The sequence below is a fragment of the Phyllobates terribilis genome, unplaced genomic scaffold, assembly GCF_046119375.1.
Source record: "Phyllobates terribilis strain yellow unplaced genomic scaffold, ASM4611937v1 Scaffold_11__3_contigs__length_659146591, whole genome shotgun sequence".
Lineage (NCBI taxonomy): Eukaryota > Metazoa > Chordata > Amphibia > Anura > Dendrobatidae > Phyllobates > Phyllobates terribilis.
In genome coordinates this window covers 608,768,787-608,784,049 of record NW_027362771.1, presented here as the reverse complement: position 1 = coordinate 608,784,049, position 15,263 = coordinate 608,768,787, and positions in this window count along the sequence as shown.

Below are 15,263 nucleotides of genomic sequence, written 5' to 3'. Positions count from 1 at the left end.
AATGCGGGAGTACCAAGACTCACTGGTGCATTCCATCATGTTCTCCATTCCAACCGAGAGCAGTGCTGCTAGTGCTTTACAAAGCAGCTCAGTGCGTCGAGGCAGTGGAGGAAGCTCTGCATAAAGAGGGAGCAGAAGCAGCGCCTCAGCACAAGGCAAGCCCAGTATGGCCGAAATGTGGCAAAGTTTTGTGTCCCCGCTACCACAAATGTCTACACCATCACAGACGGCTCCAGTCAGCAGGAGGCAACGTTTCCGTCAGATGGTGACAGACTACATGTCTTGCCCTCTTAGTGTACTCCCAGACGACTCTTCTCCCTTCAAGTTTTGGGTCTGTAAGCTGGATACATGGCCAGAGCTTAGTCAGTATGCATTGGAGGTGCTAGCTTGCCCTACTGCTAGTGTATTATCGGAACGCGTCTTTAGTGCCGCAGGTGGTGTACTAACAGACCGTCGCATGCGACTATCCTCCGATAACGTTGACCGGCTTACTTTTCTCAAAATGAACAAGGCCTGGATCTCTCATGAATTTGCCAGTCCTCTTCCAGAATAAATAATTGGTTGGCAACAGTATCCAGGTCTCCTGTTCTGTTCATGTTTCTACCACCTGAACTGTAATCCCTGAGCTCCAACACCGCCAGTTGGTGCTCGGAAGTGCCGTCTGCACAGTCAACACTTGCTGCCATGTTATTGGGGTTCAGTAACGTCAGCTGTTCCCCTGCTGTGCGGATGGCAATTTCTCCTGCTCTGTCCACATTCTCACTACTACAGATTTTAAAGTTGCTCCAATTACACCTCTGGCTCCTCTGTTTTCAGTATTATCCCTGAGCTCCAACACCGCCAGTTGGCGCTCGGAAGTGCCGTCTGCACAGTCAACACTTGCTGCCGTGTCATTGGGGTTCAGTAACGTCAGCTGTTTCCCTGCTGTGCGGACGGCAATTTCTCCTGCTCTATCCACATTCTTACTACTACAGATTTTAAAGTTGCTCCAATTACACCTCTGGCTCCTCTGTTTTCAGTATTATCCCTGAGCTCCAACACCGCCAGTTGGCGCTCGGAAGTGCCGTCTGCACAGTCAACACTTGCTGCCGTGTTATTGGGGTTCAGTAACGTCAGCTGTTCCCCTGCTGTGCGGACGGCAATTTCTCCTGCTCTGTACACATCCACTGTACTACTGATTTAAAACCTCCTCCAAATACACCTCTGGCTCCTCTGTTTTCAGTATTATCCCTGAGCTCCAACACCGCCAGTTGGCGCTCGGAAGTGCCGTCTGCACAGTCAACACTTGCTGCCGTGTTATTGGGGTTCGGTAACGTCAGCTGTTCCCCTGCTGTGCGGACGGCAATTTCTCCTGCTCTGTACACATCCACTGTACTACTGCTTTAAAATCTCCTCCAAATACACCTCTGGCTCCTCTGTTTTCAGTATTATCCCTGAGCTCCAACACCGCCAGTTGCTGCTCGGAAGTGCCGTCTGCACAGTCAACACTTGCTGCCATGTTATTGGGGTTCAGTAACGTCAGCTGTTCCCCTGCTGTGCGGATGGCAATTTCTCCTGCTCTGTCCACATTCTCACTACTACAGATTTTAAAGTTGCTCCAATTACACCTCTGGCTCCTCTGTTTTCATATTATCCCTGAGCTCCAACACCGCCAGTTGGCGCTCGGAAGTGCCGTCTGCACAGTCAACACTTGCTGCCGTGTCATTGGGGTTCAGTAACGTCAGCTGTTTCCCTGCTGGGGGACGGCAATTTCTCCTGCTCTATCCACATTCTTACTACTACAGATTTTAAAGTTGCTCCAATTACACCTCTGGCTCCTCTGTTTTCAGTATTATCCCTGAGCTCCAACACCGCCAGTTGGCACTCGGAAGTGCCGTCTGCACAGTCAACACTTGCTGCCGTGTTATTGGGGTTCAGTAACGTCAGCTGTTCCCCTGCTGTGCGGACGGCAATTTCTCCTGCTCTGTACACATCCACTGTACTACTGATTTAAAACCTCCTCCAAATACACCTCTGGCTCCTCTGTTTTCAGTATTATCCCTGAGCTCCAACACCGCCAGTTGGCGCTCGGAAGTGCCGTCTGCACAGTCAACACTTGCTGCCGTGTTATTGGGGTTCGGTAACGTAAGCTGTTCCCCTGCTGTGCGGACGGCAATTTATCCTGCTCTGTCCACATCCACTGTGCTACTGATTTAAAACCTCCTCCAAATACACCTCTGGCTCCTCTGTTTTCAGTATTATCCCTGAGCTCCAACACCGCCAGTTGGCGCTCGGAAGTGCCGTCTGCACAGTCAACACTTGCTGCCATGTTATTGGGGTTCAGTAACGTCAACTGTTCCCCTGCTGTGCGGACGGCAATTTCTCCTGCTCTGTCCACATTCTCACTACTACAGATTTTAAAGTTGCTCCAATTACACCTCTGGCTCCTCTGTTTTCAGTATTATCCCTGAGCTCCAACACTGCAAGTTGGCGCTCAGAAGTGCCGTCTGCACAGTCAACACTTGCTGCCTTGTTATTGGGGTTCAGTGACGTCAGCTGTTCCCCTGCTGTGCGGACGGCAATTTCTCCTGTTCTGTCCACATTCTCACTACTACAGATTTTAAAGTTGCTCCAATTACACCTCTGGCTCCTCTGTTTTTAGTATTTACCCTGGGCTCCAATACCGCTAGTTGCTGCTCAGAAGTGCCGTCTGCACAGTCAACGCTTGCTCCAGTGTTATTGGGGTTCAGTAATGTCAGCTGTTCCCCTGCTGTGTGTCCGGAAAATTCTCCTGCTTTGTCCACATCCACTGTACTACTGATTTAAAACTTGCTCCAATTACACCTCTGGCTCCACTCAGTTTTTAGTAATTACCCTGGGCTCCAGCACCGCCAGCTGTTTCTCGGCAGTGCCTTTGGATTAGGTGCCTCCTTCTCGGTATCCAAGTTCCACCAACGTCTGCTGGTCCTTGGTAGTGCTTTCTGGCACAGGTACCTCCTGCTTAGTAACCGAGTTCCAGTACCATCAGCTGGTCTTCGGCAGTTCCATTGGCTCTTGTACCTTCTGCTACCCATCCGGGTTCCAGTACCGTCAGCTGGTCCTCGGTAGTTCCATTTGCTCTTGTACCTTCTACTACCCATCTGGGTTCCTGTACCGTCAGCTGGTTTTCAGCAGTGACTTTGGCATGGGTACTCCCTCCTGCCCAGCCTGGTTCCAGCATGCCAGCTGTTTCCGGGTGGTGTCAACGTCACTTTGCCTCCAATGCGTTGTCCTGTCGTGTTGCGGTCGGGTTAACCGACTCTATGGTGCCTGCAGTTTAGGTGACTCCTATGTGGGCTGCGGGATCTGGCAATGAAGGCTGGTTCCATAGTGCCAATAGGACAAGCACCCCCTGTAGGACTGTGGGTTTTGGTAACTGCGGCCGGCTCACGTCTGCTGTTCCTTGGTAGTGCTTTCTGGCACAGGTACCTCCTGCTTGGTAACCGAGTTCCAGTACCGTCAGCTGGTCTTCGGCAGTTCCATTGGCTCTTGTACCTTCTGCTACCCATCCGGGTTCCAGTACCATCAGCTGGTCATCGGTAGTTCCTCAGCTTTCTTGTACCTTCTGCTACATTTCCAAGTTCAAGCTTTTTGAAATGGTTCTTGGTAATCACTCTAGATCTCCCTGACGAGGACCCTGAAGACGAGGACCCTGAAGACCAACCCTAAGAAGACGAGGACCCCGAAGACGACGACCCTGAAGACGAGGACCCTTAAGACCACCCCGAAGAAGACGAGGACCCTGAAGACCACCTCAAAGAAGACGAGGACCCTGAAGACCACCCCGAAGAAGACGAGGACCCCGAAGACGAGGACCCAGAAGACCAACCCGAAGAAGACGAGGACCCCGAAGACGAGGACCCCCGAAGATGATGACCCTGAAGACCACCCCGAAGAAGACCAAGAAGATGACCCTGAAGAAGTTGACCAAGAGGACAAAGAAGAGAAGACAAGCACCAAGATACAGAAGAACAAGAGACAGAAAACCAAGAAGCAGAAATACAAGAAGCTGCAGAACAAAAAGCGGAAGAACATTAAGCATAAGACTAAAAATCAGAGCAAAAGATAATATCTAAATTATAAGCAGAAGATGACTAAGCAGTGTATGGGGGTGAGTCCGTTCCGCCTCTTGGTGACCCTGGAAAAGACCTGCTGCTGCAGGCCAAACTGAACGTGGACAAATCCTGTTGTAAATCTTTTGTGATGGGCAGAACGAATGGTGTAATGTCCAACCTTTTATAGATAACAACTACAGGAATGCCTGCCACAAATAAGAATATGATGAAGAAGAAGAATATGAAGAAGATGAAGAAGTAGAATATGAAGAATGTAAAAAAAAAGAATAATACGAAGAAGGTGAAGAAGAAGAAGATGAAGAAGGTGAAGAAGTAGTGGATTAAAAAGATGCTGAGGATGATGAAGGAGAAAGTGTGGGAGAAGTAAAAAAGAAGGTGAAGAGCATGGAAGTAGTGAAACATAAATATCTGACAAAATATAAAAATACTTAACATAGTCAATATTTCCGTAATTCAGAACGTCTTAAAAAAAAATATTAATTCCTGCTATTCCATTTGATTGGGCTAAACCTCTATGCCTTTATTGTCTCCCCCACCTCCCCCAATACATTCTACATTATTCTTAGTTGTTTTTCTTCATGTAGAATTAACCTACAAGGAAAGAAAGGGTTTATTTTCATTCCAATATTTCTGTCCCATTGACTTGCATTGGTTTCCGGTATCGGAATCGGCGATATCCAATACTTTTTGGGTATAGGTCCGATCCAATCCGATCCGATATTTCCCGATATCGGAAGGTATCGCTCAACACTAATCCTTATACAAGGATTTATTGAAGGGCAAGTCTCATGCCAGCAGCCGCGGTAATTCCAGCTCCAGTAGCGTCCACTAAAGCTGCTGCAGTTAAAAAGCTTTTATAAGGATCGAGCTTGGCGGTCCACCGCAAGGCGTCCTATGGCCAGTCCCAGCCCCTGTGCCTTGGGTTGCCTCCCCGATGCTCTTCACTGAGTGTCCCGGGGGCCCGAAGCATTTCCTTTGAAAAAATTAAGTGTCCAAACTACAGGTGGTGTAGCTTGCTTAACAGCTGGGTTAATCCGCTGACTAGCAGACACTGCTACTAGGCACAAAGTATTTCCTGGGCTAGATGCAGTTAAAAATGTGTAATTATATACTCTCGTTGGATGCTGAGAAACCATTCCATAGAGTCTCCTGGCACGCCATATATTATTCTCTTAAAATGCTTGGGTAGGGGAATAGGGGACCCTTTTATAGGCAAAATCATGGCCCTGTATCGCAATACGTCACCTACGCTGAAGATAAATGGAACATTTTCATCACCTTTCATAATCACCAATGGGACAAGGCAGGGATGTCCTCTGTCCCCTCTCTTATACATGCTAGTGACGGAGCTCCTGCTCTCATCAATACGCCATAACCCCAATATTAGATGGATTGAGGTGGGAAGCACCGAGTACAAGTGCTCTGCATTTGATGATAATGTCCTAGTATATATCACTCAATCACATATATCCATCCCTGCTGGATGGGATATATGTGATAGATCACTTTGTTACGTTGTCAAATTTTAAAATCAATGCAGCGAAGTCTGGGGGCCTCGATGTCTCCCTCCCCAAATCCATACAGGATTCCATCCAGTCCAACTTTCCCTTTGCCTGGCCCTCACAGAGTATCAAATTCTTAGGAATTCATATTCATAGAGACCTCTCCCATCTATGTTATCTTAATTTTGGGCCCTTTATTGAACAACTCCATACAGACCACGGTTGGCAAGTTAGAACTGTAAGATTCACTACGTGAACCACTGGTGTTTTGTGGAAAATCACATGTACACTGTGTTCCAAATTATTATGCAAAAAGTGTTTAGAACTGATAAGGTAAGAATTTTTTTGTTTGTCAGTTAAACTCATTGATGGTGATGTGTGTCAGGGCTCTTTATATCACTGTAAGCAATTGCAGACACCTGTGCTAATTAGTTTGGCAGATGTGTCCAATGAAAGGCAAGACTACTTAAGGAGGCTGTCCCACATTATTAAGAAGCCCACATTTTCTGCTAAAATGGGAAAGAAAAAGGATGTGTCGGCTGCTGAGAAGCAACAAATTGTGGTGTGTTTAGGTCAAGTAATGACTACAATCATCATTGCCAAGACACTTCATCCTGATCATCGCACAATCAAGAAGTATGTAGCTGATTCACAGTACACACGTGTGTGTGCTGATAAGGAAGAATTGAGGACTCTTTCCTACATGCAATTACGTCAGGTTAAAAGACAGTGGCAAAAAAGTCTTTTCATAGCAGCAGATAAGTTTTTGAAGCTGCTGGTGCCTCCAATGCCCCCCGAACAACAAGATGCAGGGTCCTTCAGAGGTTTGCAGCTGTGCGTAAGCCATCCTGTCGACCTCCTCTATCCACTGTACACAAGCAGAAACGGCTCCAGTGGGCCAAACAATACATGAAGACTGACTTCAAAACTGTTTTGTTCACCGATGAGTGCCATGCTACGCTCGATGGTCCAGATGGATGGAGTAGAGGATGGCTGGTTGACGGACACCCCATGCAAACACGACAACGGTGCCAACAAGGAGAAAGTGGAGTAATATTTTGGACTGGAATCATGGGGAGAGAGATTGTCGGCCCCTTTAGGATCCCTGAAGGGGTAAAGATGAACTCCATAATGTATGTGGAGTTTCTCAAACAGCACTTCCTGCCATGGTTCAAGAAGAAGAACCGTGTATTCCGCAGCAAAATCATTTTCATGCATGATAATGCACCGTCTCATGCTGCACATAACACATCTGCATCTCAGGCTGATATGGGCATAAAAGGGGACAAACTTATGGTGTGACCCCCATGCTCCCCTGACCTCAACCCCATTGAGAACCTCTGGAGCATCAACAAAAGGAGTGTCTATGATGGCAGGAGGCAGTTCACATCTAAGCAACAGCTTTGGGAGGGTATTCTGTCCTCATGCAAAACAATTGAAGCAGAAACCATCCAAAACCTGACAAATTCAATGGACAAGAGAGTTCAGGGGACCTATGTGCAAATGTAACATCACTTAGAATAAAGTTTTGAGTTGAAAACTGTTTGATTTCAGTTTCTAATAACCTGCTAATGCTTATAATTTCAAAAATGACCATTTTTTTGTTCTTTATTAAAATGAAAAGGTTGATCGAAGAGTGGGGGGATCTAAGAGTGTGGCACCCCAGTAGTCAGGATTATTTCGAATTCTGACAATCTGAGGGTCATGTTGCAGTTAGTGCAGCAAGAAGGCACTCATGTGTCTTGCGCATCTAGGAGCCCCAAAATTATTTTCCGGGCTAGATGCAGCTAAAAATTATTATTAATTTGAAAGCTGGTGGAGCTTAGTATAGATGGCCTATTAGAATCAGTACTGCAAACTGCTACAATGCCCAAATTATTTTCCAGCCAAGACACAGATAAACATGATTAGTAATTTTAAATCTGGTGGAGTTTAGTATAGATGACCTAATAGAATCAGTACTGCACACTGCTACAAGGCCCAAATTATTTTCCAGCCAAGATACAGATAAACATGATTAGTAATTTGAAAGATCAAAACGGTTGGTGAGGTGATTTTAACAAATCATCAAGCTTTTACACTCCACAGGATGACACAGGGCTAGAAAAGTCATTTCGGATCCATGATTTGGTCATCTTTATGAACGTGAGTCTGTCTACATTATCAGCGGAGAGCCGCGTGTGCTTATCTGTCAGCACACCACCAGCAGCACTGTACACACGTTCAGACAGAACGCTGGCTGCGGGGCATGACAAGAACTCCAAGGCATAAGTGGCCAGCTCTGGCCTTTTATCCAGATTGGAAGTTCAAAAAGAGCAAGGGTCCAGTGACACAGTCATGGCTTCAATGTTTACTTGGATACACTCCTGTACCATCGTCTCTAGGCGTTGACAATGTGTCAGACTTCTTGTCTCTTGTGGCCTTGCAAAGGATGGGCTTAAAAAGAGTAGTAATGATTCCGCAAAATTGATGTTACCAGCAGATACTGTGTTTCTATTACGGTTTTGAGTGCTGAACACGCGACGGTCCCACGGTTGGCAAGTTGGAACTGTGAGACTCACTACGTGCACCACTGGTGTTTTGTGGAAAAGCGCGTTAGATTCTGCAACAGTCTCTGCTGATACTCCTGCATGCGTGCATCCCTTTCAATGGGAGGAATAATTTCTGCAAATTTACTTTTGTACCGGGGATCTAAGATTGTGGCAACCCAGTAGTCAGGATTATTTCTAATTCTCACAATTCGAGGGTCATGTTGCAGGTAGTGCAGCAAGAAGGCACTCATGTGTCTTGCGCATCCAGGAGCACCACGTCCCTTTTGTGTTGGTGGCGAGGTAACAATCATGCTTCCTTCCTCTGCCCTCTCCCCCCAACCTCGCACAACAGAAATGTGATCAATGTCTCCCTCTTCTGATGAGTCTTCCATCAGTTCGTCCTCCACTTCTTCCTGGGCTCCTGCACCTTCCTCACTAGTTTGGCTGCTACCATGTGCCCTATAAAAACCATCTCTCCCACCCTCACATGCCTGCTGCCTTGGTGCTGCCGACCATCTGGACCTTGCAGATGTTAGCCCTTCCGCATACAACTCCTCCTCCTCTACTTCCTCCACCTCCTCTTGTGCCACCACCTGATTCCGAATACTGTTTAACATGTGCTCCAGCATGTAAATCATAGGAATAGTAATGCTGATAATGGCATCGTCAGCAGTAAACATCTTCGTCGCCCTTTCAAAATTGTGCAGAAGGGTGCATAGGTCCCTGATCTGAGACCACTCCTCCAGCGTGATTTGCCCCACCTCTGGATCTTGTTGGCCTAGGCTATACATCAGAACGTATTGCACCAGGGCTTGTCGGTGCTGCCACAGTGCTGCAATATGTGCAGAGTTGAATTCCAGCGGGTAGGCACATCGCATTTTAGCCGCTGAAGTGGCAGGCCCAACGACTTCTGTAGAGATGTAAGTCGCTGAGCTGCGGGAAGCGAACAGCGGTAGTGAGGACACAGCGACCGTGCCCTCTGCAGAAGGCCATCTAGTCTGAGATAGTGGGCCGCACCCAGGTTTGCAGCATTGTTGCACAAGGCCTTCCCTGGTTTCAGGTCCAGTGGAGACAACCATTCATGAAACTGGTTCTCCAGAGCTGACCACAACTCCTCAGCAGTGTGACTCACATTTTCCAGACATTTCAAAGTAAAAACCGCCTGATGACATTGAGCCCTGCTGCCAGCATAGTAAGGAGGTGTGCAGGATCCCTTCTGCGCAGTTAGAATGCTTGTGGCATGACCAGACAGGCTTTGGGTGCAGGTGTAGGACCGAGAGGAGGTTGAGGAGGCAGAAGCAGTGGAGGAACTTTGAGATAAAGAGGATTGACGTACAACTCGTGGGGACGGCAAGACTTGGACAGCAGCCCCTTGTCCTGCTGTCACCATAGTTACCTTGTGCCCAGTCAGCGACATGTAACGCCCCTGTCCATGCCTACTCATCCAGGTGTCTGTGGTGAAATGCACCCTGTCACATACAGAGTTTCTCATAGAAGCGGTGATGTTGTGTGCGACATGCTGGTGGAGCGCAGGCACACCTTTCTTTGAGAAGTAGTGCCGACTGGGCATCTGGTACTGGGTCACTGCGATGGACATAAAGTCTCAAAAATCCACTGTGTCTACCAGGTGGAAAGGCAGCATTTCTGTAGCCAAGAGCTTGCAGATGGTGAAATTCAACCTCTTAGCTTTCTTATGGCTAGAAGGAAATGGTCTTTTACTTGTCCACATCTGAGGTACCGAGGGCTGGCTGTAGTGCTTAGACGGGGTTGAGAAGAGTGTCCCCAGCAAACTGTCGATCTTTGAGGAATATGCAGGCGGACATGTTAGGCTGCCTTGATCCAAAGGTGGTGCTATCGATGTCGGACAAGGCTGAACACCATCTGGTGTTTCCACCTCCAAAGAAAATGATGACCTGCCAATCACGCTGGCTTTTGCATGTAAAGGGGTGGCAGGTCTGCATCCAAAAACAGGTGTGACTGCTGTCCCCCAGTCACAGAGGATGAAGAGGCCACGGATGCACAAGATGTGGCAGACGGTGGTTGGCCCAGCCGGCTAGGCCGCATTGTAGCACAGTGAGCTTCCCACTGCAACTTCTGCTTCATATCCATGTGACGGTTCATGCATGAAGTACTCAAACCATGGATTTTTTGGCCTCTACTTAGCTATTGGTGACAAATATTACAGGCTATGCCCAGGCTATGCAAGGCTTAGCACCCATGCAACCTGAAGAGCCACCACGACTTGTGCTCAGAGGCAGAGTTGTGTTTGAGGATGCAGTTGTTGACATGCTTCCAGTACTATGTCTCTGTGCAGGAAGGCGCAACCTGACCTCGTCGTCACTAGAACCTTCTGCGTCTGGTCCTGGATCCGACTCATAAAGATTCTGGGCATCAGTGCTGATCATTCCCTCGTCTGGATTCACAGAAGCTCTGGAGCCAACCTCTGATTCCCAGGCTATAGTACAAGTAAACAGCACTGCAGACTCAATCATCTGTTCTACCCCATACTCAGACGGGCAGCTGGGGACTTGGGAGCTGTGAGGAAGCAAGTGCGATTGGGGTGACACCTCTGAGGACTGGAGTATTTGTGCTGTTGAAGTTGAGGTGCAGGAGAGCCCACTTAAAGGAGCACTTGATATCCATTGAAGCACCTGCTGTTTTGTGCCTCATCTGGAATTTGTAGCGATTGGCGTGGCCGTAAGAAAAGGATCTTATCACATTGTCCGCTAAAAGAAGTAGACATCTTTGTTTGGCTGGAAGATGGTCTTTCTTCTGCAGATGTTACTGTTGCTTTAACACCTGCCCCAAGGACACAACCTTTTTTTCCCTTCCCAACACGCCTATTCCCCTTTCCACCATCATCAGGCCTTTTTCCACTCATTTTGGTGGTTTACTAATTCACAACTCTGGAGTTGTTTGCACAAAAAACAATGGATGGGAACCGAGCAGAGCTGAGTGGCCAATCTGTGGTGTTAGCCAAAACGTATTGGCTGGGTTAGATGCAGATAAAAATTATTTTGAATTTTTCAACCTGGTGGAGGTTAGTATAGATGGATTAATAGAACAAGTCCCACACACTGCTACAAGCCGAAATATTTTTTCAGAGCTAGATGCAGAAAAAAATTATATTGAATTTGCAACCTGGTGGAGGTTAGTAAAGATGGACTAATAGAACAAGTCCCACACACTCCTACAAGCCGAAATATTTTTTCAGAGCTAGATGCAGAAAAAAATTAAATTGAATTTGCAAACTGGTGGAGGTTAGTAGAGATGGACTAATAGAACAAGTCCCACACACTGCTACAAGCCAAAATATTTTTTCAGAGCTAGATGCAGAAAAAAATTATATTGAATTTGCATCCTGGTGGAGGTTAGTATAGAAGGACTAATAGAACAAGTCCCACACACGGCAACAAGCCGAAACATTTTTTCAGAGCTAGATGCAGAAAAAAATTATATTGAATTTGCAACCTGGTGGAGGTTAGTATAGATGGACTAACAGAACAAGTCCAACACACTGCTAAAAGCCGAAATATTTTTTCAGAGCTTGATGCAGCAAAAAATTATATTGAATTTGCAACCTGGTGGAGGTTAGTATAGATGGACTAATAGAACAAGTCCCACACACTGCTACAAGCCGAACTATTTTTTCAGAGCTAGATGCAGAAAAAAATTATATTGAATTTGCAAACTGGTGGAGGTTAGTATATATGGACTAATAGAACAAGTCTCACACCCTGCTAGAAGCCGAAATATTTTTTCAGAGCTAGATGCAGAAAAAAATTATATTGAATTTGTAACCTGGTGGAGGTTAGTTTAGATGGACTAATAGAATAAGTCCCACACACTGCTACAAGCCGAAATATTTTTTCAGAGTTAGATGCAGAAAAAAATTATATTGAATTTGCACCCAGGTGGAGGTTAGTATAGATGGACTAATAGAACAAGTCCCACACACTGCTACAAGCCGAAATATATTTTCAGAGCTGGAAGCAGATAAAAATTATTTTGAATTTGCAACCTGGTGGAGGTTAGTATAGATGGACTAATAGAACAAGTCCCACACACTGCTACAAGCTGAATTAATTTTTCAGAGCTAGATGAAGAAAAAAATTATACTGAATTTGCAACCTGGTGGAGGTTAGTATAGATGGACTAATAGAACATGTCCCACACACTGCTACAAGCCAAAATATTTTTTCAGAGCTAGATGCAGAAAAAAATTATATTGAATTTGCAACCTGGTGGAGGTTAGTATAGATGGACTAATAGAAAAAGTCCCACACACTACTACAAGCCAAAATATTTTTTCACATCTGGATGCAGAAAAAAATTATATTGAATTTGCAACCTGATGGAGGTCAGTATAGGTCGACTAATAGAACAAGTCCCACACACTGCTACAAGCCGAAATATTTTTTCAGAGCTAGATGCAGAAAAAAATTATATTGAATTTGCAAACTGGTGGAGGTTAGTAGAGATGGATTAATAGAACAAGTCCCACACACTGCTACAAGCCAAAATATTTTTCAGAGCTAGATGCAGAAAAAAATTATATTGAATTTGCAACCTGGTGGAGGTTAGTATAGATGGACTAATAGAACAAGTCCCACACACGGCAACAAGCTGAAACATTTTTTCAGAGCTATATGCAGAAAAAAATTATATTGAATTTGCAACCTGTTGGAGGTTAGTATAGATGGACTAACAGAACAAGTCCAACACACTGCTACAATCGAAAATATTTTTTCAGAGCTTGATGCAGAAAAAAATTATTTTGAATTTGCAACCTGGTGGAGGTTAGTAGAGATGGACTAATAGAATGATGCTATGCCCAAAAGGTTTTAATTCACTATGTGCAGTAAAAAAAATTGTATTCTATACACAGGTGGTGTAGCTTGCAACACAGATAGGCTACTCCACTGACTAACACACATTGCAAGAGGCCAAAAAGGATTTGCTTTGCTAGATTTAGCCAAATGCTGTGAAAAAAACTTGCACAGCACTAAAACAAACCTGCCTGGCAAAAAGTGATAGGAACTGATGTAACCTAGCCCTCAAAAGGACTGCAATTACATTTAGCCTTTACTCCCAATCTATCTATTCAAGAGCACAGACCTACCTGATAAAAGTGATAGGAACTGATGTAACCTAGCCCTGAAAAGGACTGCAATTACAATTAGTTGATACTCCCAACCTATCTATTTAATAGCACAGACCAGCCTGATAAAAGTCGTAGGAAATTATGTAACCTAGTTTTTAAAAGGACTGCAATTTACACCTATTCCCTACTCCCAAGCTATCTGTAGATTTGTACGAAAATTGGCTTGAAATTAACAAAGTATAGCGCACACAGCAACAGCAGTGCCGTCTAACACGCAACTGCAGCAGTGAGAAAATGGTGGCGACGGGGAAAATGGCTGGGTCTTATAGGGCAAGGACGTGTGACATACACTGCCAATGACACATTCCCTTGCTTGTGTGAAAAAAAACTGTTCGCTCCGTGTGTGCACTGCTGATAGGCTGACAGATTGCACCTCCCCACTGTAAATGCGGGAAAGAGAAAAAATAATGGAGATCTTCATTATTTCTGCGGAGATCCATCCCCTGCCCCTCCCCCCACCCTGCTGTACACTCAAACTGCATATTAACATTAATTTTCAGCATTACTGAGAAAAATTCCAGTTATGATTTTGGTGCACGAACCGTTATCGAACATAACCTCGAACAGCCGAATTTTTTTCAAATTGCTCGTGTTAGCCGAACGGCTCGAACAACACCCAAAACAGCTCGAATTTGAGATTGGCGAACAGTTCGAGTCAAGCACCACTCATCTCTATCAGTGATCAACCTTTCTCAAAATTAGCCAAAATCAATCTTGGTCAAAAGAAGTCTAACTGCTAGCTCATATCCCTGCTGCCTTTTTACGGGTATGAATACAGGATGAGCAGAGTGATTAGCGAATATAAACAGCCATTCTGCTTCTGCTGCTTTCCAGTAAGTCAAACTAGCGATGGATTCATAGCTACACTGCTCTGCAATGCTGTATAATGTCTTCCTTGCTGCTGCTTCTGATTATCTGTTACATACAGGCAGGGGTGTAGGAATCCTTCATATTTGAGTGTCCTGTATATTGGATATCATAGCAAGTAATCTATATCACCTAATTCAGTGATATCTAAAAATTAGCGGATGAGCCAACAGAGGAAAGATTAGTTAAATATCTGGATACAAGTCATATATTTTTAAAAATGGTGCTTCAGAGTCAATGTACAAACAAATCCCTGATAACTTTGTTGATGCTGCATAATAACATTTGTATTTTTGTATAATTGAATATACAATGTTTTCTGTCACTTATATCATTAGCAAATTTCTGATTTAAATAAGTTTGAGCATCTGTATGAGGTAGTGTGGCCGAGGATTCTAAGGTGCTGGATTAAGGCTCCAGTCTTTTTGAAGTCGTGGGTTCAAATCCCACCGCTGCCATCATTTATTTGGATCTAATTTTTACCAAAAATTAGGAAATGGTTGAGGAAGTAAAGTTGATGAAGAATTTTGGAGGCAGTGATCATGCTATCCTATCATTTTGAAATACATAAGGAGGAAAATCTGAGAAAACTGAGATTTTAAGGTTGGACTGTACAAAGGCAGTTTTTAATGGACTCAGTAAAAAGGAAGGGAAGATAGGATTTTCTAAAGGAGAGAAATGTCCAGGAAGGATGGGAGATTTTGCTAAATTAAATTCTCACTGCACAATCAATAACAAACTCGAAAAGAAGGAAGAATGGAGAGCATTTATAGAGACCAGGATGGCTGAATACTGAACTTAAAAACATGCTAAAAAGGAACAAAGAAATGAATATCAATGGAAAGAAGGGTTCATATCTAAAGAAGTATATAATGCTGTCGGCAGGGAAAGCTGGGCTAGCGTTAGAAAAGCTAAAGCCAGTAATGAAGTGAGGCTTGCAAGAGAGACCAAAAGCAATAAGAAAGGATTTTGGAAGTAAGTCAAAAGTTAAAGAAAAGCCAAAGATGCTATAGGATTTTTACAGGATGAAAAGGATAAAGTGGTCAAAAATGATGTTGAGAAGACTGAACTTTTAAATTCCTATTTTGCTTCTGTGTTCTCTAAG